Source organism: Bemisia tabaci, chromosome 5 (assembly GCF_918797505.1).
Source record: "Bemisia tabaci chromosome 5, PGI_BMITA_v3".
In the NCBI taxonomy this organism is placed as follows: Eukaryota; Metazoa; Arthropoda; class Insecta; order Hemiptera; family Aleyrodidae; genus Bemisia; species Bemisia tabaci.
The window spans coordinates 21,657,115-21,676,087 of NC_092797.1; positions in this window are offsets into that span (position 1 = coordinate 21,657,115).

Consider the following 18,973-nt stretch of genomic DNA (forward strand, 5'->3'; position numbering starts at 1 on the left):
GATCTTTCCGACGATAAATTGATATGGCATAATTGAGGGGCTTGAGGCGGGAGCGGGGGGGAGGAGGGCAAGGCGGATAACTGCATTTTTGCTTTTTCAAGAAATACGTGTTTAAAGTCTCAAAATTACATGAAGCCTTATGACAGAAAGGAAGTTTAAACTCACTTTTTTTGGCTTTAAAATCAGAATTTGGAAGCGAATTTTTCACAAAGTATGCATTAAGATTAGTTTTACTTGAAATCATTAATAACTCAATATTTACAAAAATTGCACTTAAGTGCCTTGCCCTCCAAGCCCCTCAATTATATTTATACATTTATATCCGTGTATTCTTGACAGTATCGAAGAGCTATCTACATAAAAAAAAAAAAAAACATTGCGAATAGTCAGGTATGGTATGTTAAGAACTTTTGTTTAAAAGCAGGATTTGAGTAGGTCGATATATGAAATACATTTTGAGGGACTCACTTCTTTCCCATCCAATTCCGTTGGTAGGGAAAAAAGTGAGTTTTTCCAAATTGCGATTTAAATATCGTGAATATTACTTAAACTTGACGTGACAAAACCAGGGGTCAATTAAAATAAGCAAAAATAACTTTTGTTGGCAGGAGGGGGAACTGGGGAACTGATTTTGTCGTTTCCCCCACGAAAGAACGTGACTACATTTCAATGTTGCCAAGTTTCCACTTGCAAATCGCAATTTTTACTGTAGATTCTTGGAAATTTTTAGCTGAAAATTTCACTGATTTTTCATCCGATCTCATGCGAAAATCGAGAAAATTTTTGACAAAAATTGCATATGTATATGCTTGTAAAAAATCGAATTTTTTAGTGAATTGTGCAACCTCGGAATAGAATTACGTCCCCTCGTCGGGAAACGACGATTTGATTCCGTTTGCTGTTCCATTGAATCACCGGATGATTAGAATGAGTTTCTACTTTTCCGATAACACATCAAACGACGGGTATGAAATCGAAGTTCAATACATCGAACATCGATCCCTCGAGCTGTAGGAAACGAAATAAAGCGGGTTGATTAACTGGTCATTTAGCGCGGGACGCGGAGTCAAAAAAGACTTGGGCTCGAAAGCGTCATGTGAGCGCGAACAACAGGAACGGGCCCTTTGTCGGGTATCAGGGGCACATCATGCCGAAAATAAGTTGAATTAAAGATTGTGAAGTATGATACGAACCCATTATTCCGGCCTGGAAAAAAGGGGTCCCGAGGTTGACGGGGATGCAGGCTCGGTGGACTGAGTAATCGGCGGGGGTTGGAGGTGTGCTAGAGCGCTGCGTTCAAAATTAGAATGGGTTTTAAAGCCAGTGATTCCATTACATCATTTAATTAGCTAATACAGCAATAGCCCTTCGATAAAACCTCCATGTTTTCATAATAAACACATCCATAGTGAGACTCGAAAATCACCTATCTCAGTTCGTGATGTTGTCATGTTTTCTTTGGAAGTGTGTAGAAAAAACAACAACAATTATTACTTCGCATGAATGCACTCTCCTAATAGCCTCCACAGGTAATCGTTTTTTCCTGTATTCTTACAAGGAAGGGAATTTTTGTCAGCATAGGCGTGTGCAGTACTAGGTCAGGGTAAGCTACGACTTCTACGGCACACTTGTAAAATTTTGGGCAAGGCGCAAAATGGGTTTGTTACACGTAAATACAGGTTCATTATGACCCCCCTTCATACCCTTCTATGTCACTAGAATATTTCCTGAAAAATTTTCTAATGGCTAACATTGCATGTAACGCAAATTCAGCAAATGCTTTGTCAATTATTTTGAAAACAGTTTTGAAGGTTTAAAAAATCAAAAGAAAAAAAATCTGAAGTTTTCTTTGGATAAATGAATAAAAAGGGTTAGCGTCAATTTTCTCAAAACACATTTTATCACAATTATTATTCATGGAGCGAGATTAATGTGTGTTTTTCTCGTAACCATTGTACTCCCTGGTGGACATGTAGCCTTTGCGCAAAATTGAAGGCAAACTTCAGATGGATGATACCTCTACCGATATAGTAATCGCGCATTTCAATCAAAGCTTATCGAGCAAAACTCATATATGTTTTCGAATAAATAACTATTCGCGTTCCCCGGTAAGTTTATTGCCTACGCGACGAAACTGAAGGCGCACTTCAAGTGAGCACTACCTGTTTACAAGTTTACGCACTTTCTTTTGGTTCTGGCAAAAAAGTTAATGGAAGGAGATGTAACTGTAATAAGTTCTTGAATAGATAAGTGCTCGCGCTCTTGGGTAGCTTTGTTTCCTATACGCTGAAATTAAAGACGTGATCCCAGTGGACGATGTCTACGACCAGAATTACGGAGTGTTTTTTGGTTCAGTTTAAACACACAGCAGGTTATCTAAGTTTTTAAATTGCTTGCTATTTCGTCGGCTCCCAGGCGAGGGAACGTAATTCCATTCCAAGGTTGCAAAATTAACTCAAGCAATTCAATATTTTAAAAAGATGCACCTGTTAATTTTTTGTCCAAAATTTGTGTGATTTTTACTTGGAATCAGACAAAAAATCAATCAAATTTTCTGTTAGAAATGACCAAGATTCTCCAGGTGACAATGACACGTTCGAAAGAAAATTTGGCAACATTGTGATATGGTTACTTTTTTTGCGATGGAAACGACGATTTGTGCTCTCTTGCTCGTTTGATACATATCCATCGTTCCTCTTCATTTTTCCTCCTCTCCTTTAACTCAACTTTTTTCCTTTTCCTGTTTTTAGCGCCCTTGTTGTAATGGCGCCTTCGATTATATGACATCTCATTGACCGCCACCATATGTTCCCATACCAAAAACATATCTAAGGAGTTTTGAGCACTTTCGTAGTGAGAAAAAATATCGGCTATCTTGCTTATTCCACCTGCTTTCAATTTTAAAACGAAGATAGCTGATCCTCCGTCGTGCTCTGAAAGTGCGCACACTCCTTTAATTTTTTTTTTTTGTAGATTCCCGTTATACATTACATCCTCAGCCGTGGAATATTCGTAATTTTCCCCCTTCCGTGTGCGATGTTAGTTTTATTGTCCGAATGTACAGTAAAAATTTGGTTATGGAACTGAGCCAGTCAGAAATGTGTCCATAATATTCTTATAATTGGACTCCAATTCGCCATTAGCAACCACAATTTCTGACTCAATTGCGAAAGCACTTATCTGCATAGAGAAACTAATGGCACATGAGTTGTGAGTGGCAATGTTGCGCCTACAAACCTAAGTGGATACTTCAAGCATTGTGCAATGCGTGAAGTATCCACTTAGGTTTGTAGGCGCCAGTGAGCCTCTCGCGCTGGCAGCACGCCGCTCCGCTTTGTTAGGCTTTAATATTTATACTCGCATAGTCGCATATGAAATGTTTGTACACTCTGCATCGATTATTCTCATTTAAATCGATGGGGGAAAATATTTATCAATTTATCAAAGTTGTGTCTAAAGTGATATGTGAATTGTAGTTCCTAAATGCAAAATGTATTGCAATCGTTGTTACTCTACCCATCAGGACATGATCCTAGCACTCGCACGAGAACTGACCTATTCCCAGCGGTGCCCTGTTTCCTTCCGGGCTGAATCAGGAATAACGAGACTTAATATACCGTGCTAAGGAAGTACGCCGTATGAACCTTCACGCGTTGCCAAATTTCTTCTGATAAAATACGAATTTTCATGAAAACTTGTTAAAATTTTCCGTCCAATGTTCCATAAAATTTTCTTCGCACTGTGATCTAAAGTATCGGAGGATGTCGACTAGAAATATTCATTATTTGTCTCAAAAATTAATATTTTAAGAGAGGAAATTTGGCAATTCTTGGATGTTTATACGGTGTTTTTCCTTAGCACGGCAGTAATGGTGTAGTTTTACACGCGACAACATATCGACGGTGAAACTACCAAACCACGTATCTCGTTTGCGGTGTTTAAAAATCTACGCTCACATTTTATTTTTTTGAAGTAGACCAAATCAATATCATTCCTTGAAATTTTCACGGAATTTTCTCCGCACAAAGAGGAAAAATCACAGAAATTTTCAAGACTGGATGTTAAGTAGTTTTTCATTTAAAAAATAAAGTATGACAGGAAGTCTGCGACGTCGCAAACCGAGATACGTGGTTTGGTAGTTTCACCGTCGATATCCTCCTCAACAAATAAACTGGACGTATTTCTGCCAAACGGAACCATGTGCATTAAGACATGAGCCCTGACACTCAATAAAATGTATGCATAACAGAGCTCACGTCATAATGCACATAGTTCTGTTTGGCAGAAATACGTCCAACTAAGAAAGAGTGCAGATGTAGATGGAAAAGGAGAGACGCACTTTCATTAAATCTCTCAATCCAGTCATAGAAGAGAAAAGTTAAATTTTAATTACGACAAAGGTTATAGCCTGTCCCTGACTTGCATTATGCGATGTGCATTATTCCGGGAGGTAGAAACGTGCAGAGAGGGGGGACAGAAACGACTGGGGAGAAGGAAATACCGTGGCGGAGGCAGGGGCGAAGGACGACAGGTGGAGGAACCGAGGAAAGCGCGGATGGGGGAAAAAAGGAGAGAAAAAAGCATGGTGGCGAGAAATAATGGGGAAAAATGATAAAATGATAAATGCAAAGCGTCAGTCGGGCGATATCTCAATCCACTGTTGAGTATATTAAAGAAATGAAAAAACAGGATTCATAAAATAACAAAACCGGGGAGTGTTTGCAAGGGCATGGGGGCGCCGGTACGCGGTACGGACGCCGGAGCGAGCCCCAAGCCCCGGGGCGGGGGAGGACGGGGGGGGGGGGGTTAACGGGTGCGCATCCCCATTTCCACCCGTAATGAAAATCTGTAATGCATTACTTCATTTTGAGGGGGCGCGGCGTGGCGAGAAGAGTGCTGATCGCGGACGGAGGGGCGGAGAAGTAGAACGCCTCTTTCTTTCTACTTTAATTTTAATACCATTTTCCCCCGTTGTTATAGCTCCATTCACTCCTCGAGCCTTACAGCATTTTTACAGCGTTTCCTTCCATGTTGTGTCAACCGAGTTGTCAAATTTAACTCTGGTGTGTTTTTGCTATTCCGGCTGAATATCTAACGAGGACCTTAATCATAGTATTCTACAACTGAGTGACAATCTTCGTTGCGCGACAAAGAAATCATTAATACCGTATTTTCCTGATTAAGGTGAGGATGAAAAGCAATACACTCATTTAGACGTTGAAAGTCCATAACCACGTACCTCAAATTTTGGCGGTTTTGTGTTGGCTGCAGAAATGAGATGGAGTAGATGCCTTTCATCTGCTGTTAAAATATTTAGCCCGAAAAATCTGGAAGACGCCGAAAAACTCTAAGCACGTACCTGAGTTAATTCCAGTCACACATATCTCCCGTCGCTGCGCAGCATTGACGCAACGAGCGCTCGCCCGGGAGAAATCGATGACGGTTTGGGAGAAAAATAACGTCATAGATAGGTCAATCAAACTAAAAAAAACCAACAACAATAACATCATTCGACGGTGAGACTCTCAAACCACGCATCCCGTTTTCGATGGTTGAAAATCTCCGTTCCAATTTTATTTTTTTGAAGGAGAGCAAATCAGTATCACTCCTTGAAGTTCTCTCAGAGTCTTCTCCGCAAAGAGGATCTCCTCTTGAGAGAACACGGAAGATTTCAAGAATTGACATTAAGTCGTTCTTAATTTAAAAAGTAAAGTATGATAGGAATTCCGTAACAACGCAAACCAAGATACGTGGTTTGGGAATTGCACCATCGAATAAGAAAACCCACTAATCGGTTCGAAAATTGGTTGGTAAACCGAGGATGGTTCCTTTTTTCAGTATTATATAGGTGTAAAAATTTTCCAAATGGCAGAATAATTTTTTTTTGCCTAATTCTAAAGATTTCCTATTAATCAAAAAGTTGTATAGCTTTAGGATAGATTTGAAGTCAGATGATATGTACTTAACCCCTAGAAGCCTAAGACTTTACGCAAAGTCCCGAATCGTTGACCCGTGGATAAATACATTGACATGTTGATAGGTTTTGAAGAATTATCAATACAATTTCTGCGTTTTTGGTCGTCAGAGATACTTTTTTTCTAAAAAAAAAAATTCACCTTTTTAGTAGTACTGGCACTTTCCCACTCCCTTTCCTCATCCGTCATATGTAACTCCACCAGGAGAGATAAACAAGTCGGCTTGGGATCTCTAGGGGTGGTCGTCGAAATAAAAATTCCCTGATACGATAAAACTTTCACCAAAATACCACTTTATAGACATGCACCGCACCCTTATGGGCGCGGAGAGACCTGTAAAAATGTTGTAACATATTGTCCTTAAATTTTTCTTTTCAAAACGGTTATAAACGTGGAAACATGAAAGCATATTTTGAGTAAACTTTACCTTAACTTTCCTCGAATTTCAAAAATGAGAGACCTCAACGCGCGTTGATGACAGCACAGTGATACAACTATTCGTACTTGATGCGAATGTCCTTATTTCATGAGCAAAATTGAAGGCACGATGGCGCGAGGCGTGAGGCATGAACTCGCAATGCTCCGTTCTATGCTGCTAGTGAGGTGAAGTGTAGCTCAGATTCGGGAGAAAACTTAAAACACGAGGCCGTATTAAGTATTTCCCATCTTTGGTTGTGTTGTTCACGTATCCCTTGAAGCACCACCACACATAAGACAAACGGAACCAACACAACACAATATGAAATTAGAGCAAGTCGCGTTGATGACGGCGCAGAGATACAACTATTCGTACCTGATGGATGTCCGTGTGGCATCTGCAAAATTGAAGGCGCGTTGGCGCTGAGCGTAAACTCGCAATGTCTCGCTCTCGCTTTATACTGCCGATGCGATGAGGTGTTGCTCAGATTCGGGAGAAATTTTTAAAAACGAGGCCCGTTTGCGTCTCTCCTGTTTGGGGCAGGGTTGACACTAGATTTTTTTCTTTTTTTCTTTCAATTTGATGTCTGATTTTTTTTACGATATACATCTAAAACTCGTATGTATTGGCCCCATACAACCTGCGGGACCAGTTTTTTATCCAACCTTGGGTCAATATGATCCGGCTGAGGCATCAAAGGGTTAATGTAGCTGTAAATACTCCGATAGTCAAGCGTACTCTACGTAAATCGACTGGAGTAACATTTTCATAGCTGATGACAGTCTGCTAGATGTTAGGGGAGTAACCTTTTCTTATCAGTGTACTTGCATACGTAATTGGCGTATTTGAAGGCAACTGATCACTCGGCAAACTCTCGGAAGAATTTTTTACTAATAATACTTTTGGAGATTTCTTTCTCATGGTTGAAAAATCAAACAATACATTACTGACCATTCACATATTCTTGAACTGTCGTACTCGATTGAGGAAATACATTAAATGGTGGTAAAATGTGGGACATTGCACAGCCAGTTCACCTCGGTAGCGCGAAACGGATGGGAGTCGAAATCCTCGATTTTGATTTTTCACATTCGGTGGAACAAGATGCTTAAATTGTCATATCTTCGATAAGATTCGCCACTTTTTCTCCCGGTAGAACTACAAAAAAAAAAAAAAAAAAAAAAAAAAAAAAAAAAAAAAAAAGTTCACCTCGGTAGTTGTTGGTCGAAATCTCTGCTGAATTCTTTCGACCAGGGTTCTCACTCTACATGTGTGCGTGTATCAGGTAAGTAATTTTCACCGAGAAATCCTTCATGAACCTGCTCATGTATTAATCTCCATCTCAGCACGGAGAATTTGGCAAACTCGATAAACCTAAACTGTATTAATATCGACTTGACTATTGGAACGAAGACCGTGGGGGTCTACTTTTCTGTAGACAATACCGTCGTGTTTGTCTCAAAATTTTACGAGTAATGACTGTTTGGTTGGATCATAAATACCGCCCTCTTAATTGCAGGATCTCCATTTTCTAGTCATGGACAAAACGGCTCGAAACTATGAAAATGAGGTCGCGGCGATCCGACTCTACCTCGAGAGCAAATGAATCAGTGAGTTCGAAAACACACCAACTCGGAAAAAAAAAATTGTTCTGGAAACACCTAAAACTGCGCAACGGGCGAAGACATTAGTTTGAGAAAAACCTTTTTGGTGCCAAAGGACAAGTACTTAGAAACATTGTAAAGCACCAAGTTGAAATCGATACACCATGTTCCATGACAAAGAATTAAGCGTTTAAAAATTTCCGAGTTGGTGTGTTTTCGTTCTCACCGACTTTCAGATACTGATTTTTCATAGTCTGCCCTGAAAAATGTATATTTTTCGACCTGAATAAAGCTTGAATATTTATATAACTTGTTGGTACAAGGTATACTGAACCGAAAAAAGAAAACCGCAAAATCGGATGGTCATCCGTTTCCCTTGAAATGGCCAAAAATTGGTATTTCCAATGAAATACTTCTATTTTTCCCTTTTCCCGTCGCTGTTTCGAGCACTTCCGATTGCAATTTCCAAATTTCCTTTTGTGTGCAGATGCTTCTATCCATAAGTGTTACTAAACCGTAAAAAAGTGAAAATCGAAAAAAACCCGAGTTGGTGTGTTTTCGAACTCACTGATTCAAATATGTTCGAGCATGTGAGAGGAGGAGGGGGGCAAAGGCTCCAAAATAAAGTTAGTGACACCTATAACATATTTATTTTTTCATCCTCAGCAGGTAAGGAAAAAAATGCATTTAAAAACATCATAAGGAAATAACTACGTAACACGGTGCAATTCCGGCAACGGAATCATACAGCACGATTGCGGAGGCGGAACATCTTAATAACGGATGGTTTCCGAGTCATTGTCAGCGTTTTGCAGCAAAAGCGAAAAACAAGAGGGAAAGAAGAATAATTAATTATGCCATCCGGATCTGGGCAATATTGTCGTGCCATTGTTAGCCACCTATTTTGTAAGCAGGATTCATTTGCTAACACACGAGGGCCTTTGTTCCCAGTGCCTCGCTTGTAGCATTTTCCCTCTCTCATCTGTCTCTGTGAAGGAGGACGAAATGAAGGTTGATGGAAGTGAAAAATATTTTGAAATCTAAGAGCTCATGAGCCATAGATCCTTCTAGAGCATAGGAATCCTGAAGTTCAAGACTTTAAAGTTCTCAGATTATTTTTCACCGCCATGATTCAAATATCATTTGGCGCGGAGTAAGTAGCTGGATTGAATTTTTCCGCAAGAATCTTATGCGCATGCTTGCCTTCGGTGCGCCCGCATGACAAGAAAACTCTACTGGGAAAATCCGCCATTTTCCATCCGCACAGTATTAATTAATCAACCTAAGTCACACACAATGAGAACAAAAACTCAGTCATAACATAGTGCAGAATCGTTGATAAAAGAACATCCCCTCTCCCCCGGCCATCCCCTCGCCTTTGAATTCTTGTTTCCTCGTTTCGTTGTCTCTGTCCTAATCCCTCAACACCCCTCCCTCGCCCCGCCCACCTGTCCTTCTACTCCGGTTATTTCATTTTTCGTTCCTATTATCACAGCTTTTGTTTTAGACAAACGAATAAAAGGATTCTCGTTCATAAAGTCAGAGGAAGATTACTATATTGCGTTGAATTCAGCTTCGAGCTTTTTAATTTTTTCTTTTTCCCTTTTTTCATTCTCATCCCTTAAATACTTTATTCGTTGAGTTGAATACCTACTTTTTCAAGGCATGCTTGAAAGCCAAAAAGCTTCTCTCGCGCAGAGAAATTATTCGAAACTGGATAGTACCGCACAGGGGCAAACTATTTAGAGGCCTAAAGATTATACTTAGAATATAGGTGTGTTCATGACAGGTAACAAAGTAATCATCAAGTCTTATAATTACCTACTTATCTCTTGTGAAATACTTTTGATACATTTCACGTAACCCTGTAGGAAGAACATTTTTTTAGGAGAGCATTTAAAATCCTCGCAACTGAAGTGGCTTTTTAAAATCAGTAAAATCATTATCAAAGCTCATAAGTTGAGACATTTCGGTTGACACCCCCCCCTCCCAAATATCCCTCCCAAAGAAGCGACTCCCGGATTTTCTATTACGTCACGAAACCCCTCCACAGTATAATTAGCATCTGTTTTAAGTGCTTTAAGTGCTGGTGGCTGGGCACAAGTTATGTAAATTGGACGTACTTATAAAAGTTGTATTTGAAAGGAATACATTAAAAAACAACCGTTTTTAACTTCATCCCAACGTAAAAATATTTTTCAGTTCAATAGAGAATCACTCTCTGAATCGAAAATACGTCAAATGTTTTAAATCGAATAGTTATACTATATACTGTAGCGGCCGGCGCGGCGGTTGGAGCATCGCGCTGTTTGAAAACAAAATCGCTACGCTAGTTCGCCTTCAATTTGGGCGACGCAACCCAACCTCACGCCGGAGTTAATTAAGTTGTATCAACTGACTGGCTATATTCCGAACGTTTTAACGTATTTCGATGGTGTAAGTCGGCAATCACATAACTCGTTTGCGGTGTCTGAAAATCTCCGCCTCTATGTTATTTTTTTCGCGGAGAACAGATCAATTTCATTCCCTCAAGTTTCCACAGAGTGTTCTTCGCACAGAGAAGAAAAATCACGGAAGTTTTCTAAAATTTACGTTGAGTGGTTTTCCATGTAAAAAATTAAGTATGACGGGAAGTATCTGCAACGTTACAAACCGAGATACGTGGTGTGGTAGTTGCACCGTCGATATGTAGGAATGAGGATCAAAGTTAAAATTTTAATACGGCCTATCTCATTGAAAGCTTAGTCGTGTAGAAATGATCTTGGTCCTAAAATTGAAATAAGTATGAAATTTTGGGTTCGTCGAAGTCGTAACTTTTGCGTAATAAACCTAAAATTAGCACGACTTGCTTCTTTAGAATCGTATGAATTATCATGTAAATATTTACTCTTGATCAAAATTGAAAATAAGCTTATCCCTCAAAATCACCAACTTCTACTTGTCTCTTGTACTTTTTCTGCCATGCTAAGGAAGAACGCCGTATGAACATTCGAGAGTTGCCAAATTTCCCCGGATAAAACACGTGTTTTGGAGGAAAGTTATGCATTTTTTTCCCCTTGAAATTTTCATACGTTGAAGATGAAAGTGCGGACAAAATTGTCTGAAAAATTAGAAGAAAAATATCAGCAATTTTCCCAGTAAATTCGTATTCAATCGAAACAAACTTGGCAACGTCTGAAGGTTCATACGGCGTTCTTCCTTAGCACGGCAGTATAAGTCTTAAACTTAAACTTATAGTTTAGATTAAGGTCCACACTGTTCTCAGAATGCTGAACCAATGACGATATGCACATCCGGAATTCGGCCAAGTGAGCTCCACTGTGCGTGGAGCAGTTTACAAAAAGTATGAAAAGTCGTGCAGTCTCTTTTGAAGTCACTGGAGTTTAATCGTAATTATTCTTTCGAACAAAATTAAAAAGTGCGCCCTCTACAGAACAGGGATGACTCCGTGCAGGCTTAAAATAATATTTCTAATTTGTGAATTTAACATAGGTATACGTCCGGGTTTACGTTGGGGTGGTATACCTAAACTAGCTGATACATGAGGATTCCCCCTCTTTTATATCTATCTTTTGAATTATGCTATCATTGTGCTAGCTATCCTTTTACAAGAGTTGCATTGAGGAGGTCATTCCATATCGCGTGTCTGATGTCGCTGTATGTATCCGAACAATAATGCATCGCATGTTCACGAGCCATAAGCTTTAGGTGCGAATGTAAGTCTTACGTTCATTTTTTGCACAGATCGTCATCACCCAACTTTTCGCCTGACAATGAAATTGACGCACATTCCGACAAAATTTGAAAAAAAAAAAAAAAAAAAAAAAAAAACCAAAAACAGAATGCAATTTTGCTAATTTCACGTCCCTGGTAAAAATTGGCGATAAGAGCTGCGTTTCAAATACCACAGGAATTCTTATAGCCGACCAAAGAAGGCTACAGAAAATCATATAACTAGCAGTAGAATGCGGAGAAAATCATACGGCCGAGCTATACGATGCGATAAAAAATTATGCAGCCGGGCTATAGTTCCTATCGCCGGGCTTTACACTTTATCGCCTGGCCCCTGGCTGTTGCTTTTTCGCCATCGATTATAAAAGGCAATAAGAAATTGTATAGAAATTCGTGTGCTTTGGAAATCATTAAGTTTGATACAGAACCACCTTAATATTGACAAAACACACGTTATATTTTCCTTTAATACATATTTTTTTTCATCAATTAAAATGAGAATAATCCATACAGAATGTGCAAACATTTCAAAATCATGAGTTGAATAATGCTGACTCCGCCAGATTAAATATTAGAGCCTAACACAAAGCGGAGCGGCGACGCACTGGCGCCTACAAACCTAACAGGGATACTTCATGCATTGCGCAACGCGTGAAGTATCCCTGTTAGGTTTGAAGGCGCCAATGCGCGTTTCGCGCTGGCTGCCCGCCTGCCGCGCAGCAGCGTGCCACGGCGCTTGAAGCAACTATTTCACACGAGAGGTATTGCACAGTATCATACGAAGCTGAAAGCTCTCTAATATATTAAAAATGGCAGGCATCCATCAAAAGTACGGAGCTTTCCTCGCAAAATAAATCAAGATACTACGGCCCAAAAAGAGAGCAGTATTCCAAAAACTCACTAAGTCCTAGCATCCGTGATTAGTAACGCTTAGTATACACTTTATCGCCTGGCTGTTGCTTAGTCTCCATCGGCTATAAAAGGCTATAAGAAATTGTGTAGCCGGCTATAGAGGCTATTGGAAATCTTACAGCCGGCTGTAGGTCTATGGTATTTTGGAACACAGATTCTACTGCCAATTTTTACCAGGGGTGTGTAATCAAGTAGGATGGATTTGTTGAACTAAAATGGAAAACATATTTTCACATTAAACAAAGCTTTAAGCAGGAAAATACTTAAACCCATTTTACTAAAATTGATACAATCGCCCCCACTAAAACAGGGTTTAGAGAAACTTGTCCTCGGAAAAGGGGGTACCTAGTTTAGAAGGACCAAATTGTTTGATGGCGCTTAGTTCCGTTTGACAGAGCGCGCCATCCGTCATTCTGAATTCCACAAAAGGAACTCAAAGTGGCGTTTAGTTCCGTTTGCCAGAAATACGTCCATTTAATGGACGTGAACGAATACTGAACCAACTGTACATTTACTCCTTTTTGCACCCCTTCTCTTTGCGCTCTTACGCAACCCATCTTTAAAACTCGTATCACAACCCAACATCACGATGGTCAAAGTTATAAATTTCAAATCTTAGTATGCGACGTTGCAAATCTCCTTCCATGCGTAGCTTACTTTTCCAAAAAAAAGAGAATCCATAAGCATCGTTTTCGCACAGAATTTGTCTTGTTTTCGTCGTTAGCAATATTTTATAGGAATATCGATCAAAATAGAGTGCAGTAATTTTTCAGCAAAAATAAAATACGTGCATACATGTTTAAACATGGTGATCCCCAAGCATAGCATTTTTCGACAGAAAAATCGGGATATATTGCAAATTTATTGGCGATAAAATCGCTAGGATCATCAACATCTGGGCGATTATCCTCGATCTTACTGGAATAAAATCGCGATTTCATCGTTCGACAATTTAACGCGATATTTCCGAAATAAAAATCGCGATAAATGGCGATTTAATCTCGATTTTATCGACGAAAATTAATCACGATTCCATCGATCCAAAAATTGCGATGTGTAGCGATTTAATAGACATATATCGCAATTTTTAATGCGATATCTCGATATATTGCCACCGATATAATCGCGATAACCAACCGATAAAATCGCTAATTATCGCGATCACTGCTTCTTGGATCGAGGTCCGAGGTTTGCAAGTTTCATCATCGATTAACGGGGAAGTGCAAGAAACGCCCGTAAGCAGTAACTTCGGTGCACTGAAAAAAAAATTCTCGGCGTTTTTACCAAGGTCCGTTGGTACCTTCACCATCTCTCTTTTTTTACCAATCATTGTTAATTTTACCAAGACAGACTGGTAAGCTTACCTGAAAACCGGTATTTTTACTGTTTTTTTCGGGTAAGAATACCACTTTTATTGGTAATCAATTCCCGGTAACTTTGCCATTTTATCTCGGTAATTATACTGCAGTCGATAAAAAATATTGGCGTTTTTACCAAGGTCCAGTAAAATTACCGAGAAAGTTATTAATTTTACCGAGATTCTCGGTAAAATTACCAATTCCTTAAATGGTAATTTTACCAAGAAAAAACTGGGATCAAAAAGAACCCTGAATTCATGGTAATTTTACCCTTTTCTTAGTAAATACACCGAGATTTTTTTTCAGTATGGTTGATTCGATGACACCTCTTACCAAAAACTATCAACGATACTTGGATCCCTGGAGGAGATGGTAAAAAAAAGTAGACGGCATGCCGTGGTGTACGATCCCCACCCGGTTGGCTATGATTAATTTTAACCAACAATAGGGAAAATAGTCCGCGGGCCGAAGCGCAGGCCCATTGTTAACATTTCAATCAAGCGCGCCGGCAAGTGAAGGGATTGGACAATAGTGAGATCTGCATTCAGAAGCAACTACTGCCACGCACCACCTCGGAGCCTCTCATAATTAAAAAACAATCAGCCCATTATTATCATCATTATAATCGTGGTTATTCGCCAAGTTTCGCCCCGATTACGAATTGTTTCCGCGGATGCTAGGATTATCCGCCGAACCCGATTCGACCAGACGGAAGTTCAAGCTTGATTCGTTGAGCTATTAAACAGAAATGCCAAATTTTGTGGTCAGTTTCCGACTCCACTGCGAGCAGCGTGTTTTGCTCTCAACGGCGATTTTATCTTTCATATTGCGGTTCAAAATTTCGAGGGACATTAGCTTCGCATACCGGGCTCCTAGAGTATTGTCCGCCACTAAACGTTGCCCTAATTGCAGAATGAACCTTTTGAGGGAAATTAAAAAATGCCTCGCACAACTTAATTTTACGGGTTTAAAATTTTCGGGTGCTGCACTAACCGTAGATTGATGATGCATATTTCGTTACCCTCCGGCCGAAGTATCTCAAGCGCCATGCGACGATTAAAAATTTCCGCAAATTTTTCTCACTGAGAAAGTGTTCAACGATACTGTCCGAAAATGTCATTGAATTTTCTTTGTGCTGACGATAAAATACGGTGAAATTTTCAAACAGATTCAACCAACAACTTTTATGTAAAAAATTAAAATGGCAGCGGAAATTTTTAAACGTCGTATGGCGCTTGTGGTACTATGGCCGGAAGATGGCGATTTCTGATAGGACTCTTTTTAATTCTTTCGAAAAAACTAATTTGTCGGGATACCCGCTCGAATTTTTTTTTTTCCCCCGAAAGTATTTTGTATCCACGAAACGACTCTGCCGCATTTTTCGCTCTTAGGTCTGGAGGTGTAGGGCCGTATCCCATACTTTAGAAGGCAGCGCGTTTGAATATTTTTAAACAATCAGTGCATTTTTCGGGAAATTTACAATGTCGCGATTAAAATCAATAACAGTTTACCTCATCGGCACAGCAGGCGACGCTGAAGTTAAGTTGACGTGTAGGTAAGAAAAAAAGAGGAACAAGCAAGCGCCTTCAGTTAGTTTCGCATGCGACGAACAATAAACGAGTCTCATTTTGACCCTGGATGCAACTATTCGATCGCCACGGATGTCCGTGTTGCATACCCACTGAAGCGAAGGCGTTCTGATTCTCCAAGCACTCACCACGGGCGCGGTAGGTTGTAATGCGAGAATTCAGAATGACAGAGCGCCTCCAATTATTCCACTAAATTAGGGAGACAGCTACTACATACAAATAGTTCCACACATGAATTGAATGTGATTATCATTGGGCTTTGGTTTTGATTATGTCAATGTGCTGAGCATACTTGTGAGACAGCTATTTGTGCCTAAGAGATATCTTCGAAGTATAATTCTACCAAGTCTTCGTTTATACTCTGAAGATATCTGATGCTCTACAAATCATGCTCAGCACATCACTATATCAAAACTGAAGCTCAAAGATATGCAAATATTTGTGTGTTGTGGTTGTTTTTCTAATTTCAACGAAGAATTGAAGGCGCTCTGTCATCCTGGATTCTCACGTGCATACCACCCACCGCTGCCCCGCGCCACAGGTGAAGTGGCGAGTCGTGTCAGTGGTGAGTACCGAGAGAACCAAAACGCCTTCACTTCAGTGTGTATGCAACATGGATATCCATGGAGCTCGAATAGTTGCAACCAGGCGTTTTAGTGAAACTCTCTTACTGTTCATCACATGCGAAACTAACTGAGGGCGCTTACTTATTCTCTTACACCTTCTCATAATTTCAGCGTCGCCTATTGTGCTGATGAAGTAAACTATTATTGATTTTTATCGCGAGATGGTCAATTTTCCGAAAATTACATTGATTGTTCAAATTTTCTCAAACGTTGCTGGGTCCTCAAAATCCCCAAAAAATTTAAATATCCGAGGAATATTTTTAGAGTTCCCTTTAATATTTAACGAGTCGTCCTCAATTATTTGGATTTTTCGCACCCTTTTCGAAAAATAGTTTTGACGTTTAAGTGCGAAATTTTCAAAGAACAATTCTAGACGCTGCCCCGATGTTCCTCACATAAAATTCTTAATTAGGTGTCAACAAGAATCATGTATGCGTTTTTAAGTTTTACTCTATGCTCTTTTTTTTGTGAGTGTTGGCACTCTCCTTTTGCGCTATTGGGTTATGCAGGCATTTCTCATGGGTTTGCGCTTTTGAGCTCCGTTCACCTCATGACACTAATAAACTTTATACATTGAAAAGGAAAAAGTAAGCTCCAAAGCTCATTATTTTCACACGCCATTCTCTGAGACTAGCTTACGTGAAATAACTAAAAAAATTCATTCTGAGAATGAGCCTCACGGATGTCTCGTCCGCAGGGGATGGGAGGGGAGGCCTTTATCCCTTGAAGGGCGCGATTTCAATATTTTGGAGCAGCAAATTAAAATCCTAAAACCACCAGTAGATGTGCGTAATAATCATGCTATGGAATAACTTCACATAAAATGCCACGCGTGCGTCACAAATATATGCGGTCGTTTTCAGCATATCAACATGACATCAATGAGTTGATTTCAGCGAAGGGTGCATTAAGTGGAAATGCTTGAAGCTCTAAATTAAGAGCTCTTGAAGCATTCGTAGTTTCGTACCTTCGTCTTTCAAGCACTGCTTTTCTCACCAGGGAAACGGGGGGCTCGAAACTACCAAAACTAAATGAGATTGAAATTAGCTTTGAATGAGTTTCAGGTCGAGGGCTTTCTACGAAAAACGAGCGAAGTAAATAGAATTGCAGCGACGGTGTCAGATTTCGTTGCATGAGTGATCATGAAATTGAGTCGGCATGACAGAATTTGTGCCAATTTTCACTTAAAATATCTTCCCTTGTTCGTATACTCAAGAGGGGAAGTACCTGTTGCGGCTGGCGAGTATAAAATCGACGAAAGTAGGTAAATCCCTACATAAAAATTGTATTATGAGGGTTGAATCGTGGTGTGTCAAAGCAAAAATCAATGTGACTGTTCGATACATTATTTTTGACCATTGGTATTGGTGCGCTGGTCAAATCCGAAAAGCTCGGAGGAAACTCTCGTTGGTTTCTAAAAGGCTGCGGTAGATTTACTCCTTCTAACTAATCTTCTAGAAAATTTTGAAATTTACATGAAATTTGCTAATGAAGGAAGACCTTCTGAAAAAAATATAAAGTTACTTTTAAATTTTAAAATTTCACGTGATCCGCTGTTGATAAAAAAAAATATATGTAAGTCAAAATCTCCCTTTCGAAAAATGAATTTTTCTCTCCCAACGGAAAAATCGGGATGTATTGCATGCAATTTTATCGGCGATAAAATCGCTAGGATCATCAACATCTGAGCGATGATCCTCGATCTTTTCGGGATAAAATCGCGATTTTATCGCCCGGCAATTTATCGCGATATTGTCGAAATAAAAATTGCTATAAATGGCCATTTAATCCCAATTTTATCGACAAAAATTGATCGCGATTTTATCGAACCAAAACTTGCAATGGGTAGCGATTTAATCGCCACATATTGCATGCAATTGTTAATGCAATATTATCTCGATATATTGCTACCGATATAATCGCGATAACCAACCGATAAAATCGCTATTTATGGCGATCACTGCTACTTGGGTAATGTGACTTTACTCATTTCTTACAGGTGGTATAAGGGGTACGGAAGATTGTCTTTTTAGAGAGCACTTTAACTTCCCTTACGAACCAACCCCCACCCAACCAACTAATCACAGGTCCGCGATTCAACAGTGTTGGTCTTCTCTAGGGCAGTCGCGTTGATTCGCGGACTTAAAAACCGTGAATTCCGCAAAGCAAGATAAACAGCTTGGAGTGAGAGAAAGCCAGGGAGGGGGGACGTGAAAAATCCCCGGAAACGTGATTAGTTATTCGTCCAAGTTGGGAGCGCTTTGAAAAGTCGTGGCGGGGACGAGAGGCGGCAAAGGGGACGTAGCGGGAATCAAAGGAAAATCCGAGGACTGCTCAATTTTGCGGTGGAAATGCAGGATGAGCGACTCGGTGAAATAAGTTGAATTAAGGATGAATTAGCCGAAAACCGAGGCGGCGCACAAAGGACTAATGAAACTCAAGACAGAACATCGGGCGCGGCGCGGACAGAAGGAGCCGGGCTCTCGGAAGGGGGCGGGCGGGCGAGGCGGGGCGGGGCCGTCGGGTGTAGACCGGGTGAGACGGGCGGAGTAAGTAATTACCGGCGAAATACACACATGGGGTTGAGCTGGAAAGTCTTTAGAATTGCACCATTCAACACCCAGTTTTGTTTTTAATTAGAAAATCACGTTGTTCGGTGAATTCCTCGCTCGCCCCCACCCCCTCGCCCCCTCTAGCCCGGTCTCTCTGATACCGTGATTACGGAGTTCGACTTATGCACATCAGCTTTCAAGTCCTAG